A 4,315-nucleotide genomic window follows, 5' to 3' on the forward strand; every position below is an offset into this window, starting at 1 on the left:
CAGGAGATAGAACTGGAGGAGTAGCTTCCCAATTCCATTGGAGCCCAGATGATTCCATCAGGAGCTCCAGATGCTGGACATGGAACTGCAGGATGTGGTGTTTTGACCCCTGGTGGGTTTTTGTCTGTCTTGGATCCAAACTTTCCTTGGTATGATCCCATTCCTCCACTTAGGAACAGTAATGTTTATTCTGTACCATTGTATACTACAGGTATGTAACTTATTTTTTGATGTTTTAGGAGCTCATATTTAATAGGCTGTCTGAATCTCAAGAAAGCCTCTGCACTTATACATTTAAATAGCTATGGCACTGTTGAGGATTACAGGGAATTTTGAAGTTAGACTGGATACAAATGCCAGTATCAGATGGCCACGAGTCTATGGGGACAAGATGTGAAAGGCTATAGCTTAAGAGTTGTACGTTTGAGTGTCAACTTGACACGGAGTGGACTTGTGGTGGTTAATATTGGGAACTTAAGAAGTTCTAGACCCGAGCGCATTTTCGGCTGGTTTGATTCATCCATTTTGAAAAGACAGAGGAACGGGGGGGGGGGGCGGGAGGGGGCTCGTCAGATCCAAGGGCCCGAAACAAGCAGCCTCGGACTCTGAAAAGCCAGCAGCCCGGGGCTCAGCAGCAGTGGCCCCGCTGGGCGGCCTGAGTGGGGGGGGCCGCCGAGTGCGCGGGGAGGGGGTTCTGGTCCTCGGGCTCCTCGACTCGGTCGTGCCTCTACAGCGACCATGTCTCGGCCTGTCAGAAATAGGAAGGTCGTTGATTACTCACAGTTTCAGGAATCAGATGATGCAGTTATTTTTTTTTAAGAAGCTGAAGATGGTACTCCAGTTAATAGCATATGCTGCTGTTGCAGAGGATCTGAGTTCAGTTCTCAACATCATGATGAGCTCATGTGCACATAACCATGTACACCCTACCCACACACATAATTAAAATAAACATTGCTGATAATGCTTAGGATAGTCTATTAAGGAATTCATAATGAATTCAGCAACTTAAGAATTGCTGAAGTCCCAGGCTACTTCTAGGTTCTCACTGTTCCACATGGTAGTGGAGTGACTATAACAGCTTTGGGAGTAATCATCATTTAAGATGAAGATTATGGAAGAGATTCAGGCCCTCCTGCTAAGAAAATTTGGTCATCTCCTCGAGAAGCTAAAAATAAGAGGTGATCTGGAAAGAATTCACAAGAAGACAGTGAAGACTCAGAAGAAAAAGATGTAAAGACTAAGAAGGATGATTCTCACTCAGCAGATGACAGTGAAGACCAAAAAAAATGATCATAAAAATGTACGCCAGCAACGACAGGCAGCATCTAAAGCAGCTTCTAAACAGAGAGAGATGCTCTTGGAAGATGTCGGCAGTGAGAAAGAGCCAGAAGAAGATGATGAGGCACCATTCCAAGAGAAAGATTCTGGCAGCGATGAAGATTTCCTAATGGAAGACGATGATGATAGTGATTATGGCAGTTCAAAAAAGAAAAACAAAAAGATTGTTAAGAAGTCCAAACCTGAGAGCAAAGAAAAGAAAATGCCCAAACCCAGACTAAAAGCTACAGTGACGCCAAGTCCAGTGAAAGGCAAAGGAAAAGTGGGTCGTCCTACAACTTCAAAGGCATCAAAGGAAAAAACTCCTTTTCTCAAAGAAGAGGATGAGGAAGCAGAAAGTCCTCCAGAAAAGAAGACCTCTGCAAGCTCCCCACTCGAGAAGTCTGGAGATGAAAGGTCTGAAGATGAAGCCCTATCTGGGGAAGATTAAAAGTGATGTTGGGGGAGAGATTTTATTTAAAAGAAAAATCAAAAAGGAAACCTATGTAGGACACGGTTTGGGCTGTTGCTTGACTCATGGGCTTTCAATGCTATTTCATTTGTCTAAAATAATGTTTCTATCTCTATCTCTCACTCTCAAAACCATTGTATGTTGAAAGGTTTAAGTTGCCAATTTGTCTAATGGTCTTATTTCTTTGCCAACCCCTCCTTCTCCCTCTCCTGTTGAAAGCCGTGTCAATTAATCACTGGGTTGACTGCTTGTCTTTGTATTTTTAATGGAAGTTAGGAATCCCACGGCTGTAAAGCAATAAGATTTGAGATGGACTCTATGGAAACTGCTTTTTGCTAAAGAATAGCAACTTGAACAGTAATCAAAAAAAAAAAAACTAGAAAGGTTTTAGTTAAAAATTATTCTTTTTTTTCCTGTACATTTGACAGACCAGTTGCCATTTAATATGAACTTATATATCTAAAGCATAAATGCCAAAAAGAATCATGACTCTAAACTTAACACTGATGAGGAAGTTGGGAGGTGAACATGACTTCTGGGTTGTTAACCCAGCACTCACATTATCCCCCGGTGTGGAGGAAATGGGCTTCCTGGAACTTGTCTGGAAATGTGGGCTTTCTTATTTTATACTTGTTATTCTCAAAGAGACTCAGAGCCAGTGGTCCTTTTGTCTCAGTAAGTTTTTCTAAAAAATGGGCCACCAGGACCCAGAATCATTTTTAATTTCTTATTTCATTCATGCTTTCATTGATTCCTGTTTTTAAATATATATATATATATATCCTGATTTTTTTTGGATAGTTTTACCAATGATCAAAAAACTAGAAAGAGATTCCGTAGAATTTTGATGAAAAGATAAGTGTACACCTCACAGTGCATTTCTTTACAGACTGATGATGTTAAAAGTTTTAAGCAAATAAAGTTTGAGTTAATGTGAAGCTCATATACAAAGGATTGGAATTTATCCTTTATAAATACATATAATTGAAGATCCTTTATGCTACAATTGTGTTTCAATGGCCCATGAACCATATCAGTTTTATTTGGGGGTAGAAACCATTTCCTTTTGATACTTAAACCTTCGTACTAGCATGCCACGGTACACATCTCACAAGTTCGTCCTGCTACTACAGAATCTCATAATTCTACCATGGAATACCATTTTCACTTACTGACAGCATGGGAGTATGTTAAATGCTGTTTCCATACTGTGGGGTTGTTTTGCTTCTTAGTTGTTCTGACGCCCTTCTTTCTGTTTATGTTTCTTAAAGCAAGAGCCTGAGCCTCAACAGGATGAGTGAACTGTATTTTAGGGTGCCTATGTGCCATTGATAACAGTCTAGACACCTTAGCAGAGCATCAGGACATAGAGCTATAGGTTTGATTCTTCATATTCAGATCCCATGCTCCAATAGAAGCAAAGTTTAGGGGTCCTATTATGCTACTAAATTAAGATTTAGTGGAATTAAATTTCTGTATATTTTCTGCACTTAAGCTAAATTTGTTCCCTCAGTATTCTGCTTTTGTGTTTTTTAAGTGACATGTTGGTCTCAGACAATGTCATTTTCTTATAGGTATTCATAGGACAAAGGGTTATTTAAGAAATATTTTTACTTGCGGTTTTTAAGACACTTTAAAGAACATTCTTAGATCTGCTTTAAAATAAAATAAAGTAAATAAAACACCTAGTGGCAGAGAGTCATTTCAACCCTGCACTGTTAATAAATGAGTATTAAATATGGCCAAAAATAGAAACTTGAACATAAAAAAAAGAAGTTCTAGACCCACCTATGAAATTAATCTTTTGGCATACATGTGAGGAAGTTTCTAGATTGGGTTAACTGATATGGAAAACCTATTACAAAAGTTCAGGAATCAGAACTCTTGTATTTCCATTTTTTTTAAATTAGAAACAAGATTGTTTTACATGTCAATCCCAGTTCCCTCTACCTCCCCTCCGCCCCTGCCCCCCACTAACGCCATACCTATCTCATACCCTTTCTGCTCCCCAGGGATGGTGAGACCTTCCATGGGGGTGTCTTTGGAGTCTGTCATATCCTTTAGGATAGGGCCTAGGCCCTCCCCCATGTGTCTAGACTGAGGGAGTATCCCTCTATATGGAATGGGCTCCCAAAGTCCATTTCTATGCTAGGGATAAGTACTGATCTACTACAAGAGGCCCCATATATTTCCGAGGCCTCCTCACTGACACCCATGTTCATGGGATCTGGATCAGTTCCATGCTGGTTTCCCACCTATCAGTCTGGGGACCAAGAGCTCCCCATTGTTCAGGTCAGCTGTTTCTGTGGGTTTCACCGGCCTGGTCTTGACCCCTTTGCTCATCACTCCTCCCTCTCTGCAACTGGATTCCAGTTCAGTTCAGTGTTTAGCTGTGGGTGTCTGCTTCTGCTTCCATCAGCTACTGGATGAAGGCTCTAGGATGGGATATAAGGTAGTCATCAATCTCCTTCTCAGGGGAGGGCATTTAAGGTAGCCTCTCCTCTGTTGCTTAGATTGTTAGTT

General features: G+C 40.9%; 1 pseudogene; it reads left to right on the top strand.

Annotated features, from left to right (window-relative positions):
• Positions 1 to 700: 700 nt before the first annotated feature.
• LOC100773106 lies at positions 701 to 1,796 on the top strand (annotated as a pseudogene).
• The last annotated feature ends 2,519 nt before the right edge of the window (positions 1,797 to 4,315 follow it).

The sequence above is a fragment of the Cricetulus griseus genome, chromosome X, assembly GCF_003668045.3.
Source record: "Cricetulus griseus strain 17A/GY chromosome X, alternate assembly CriGri-PICRH-1.0, whole genome shotgun sequence".
NCBI classification, from domain to species: domain Eukaryota; kingdom Metazoa; phylum Chordata; class Mammalia; order Rodentia; family Cricetidae; genus Cricetulus; species Cricetulus griseus.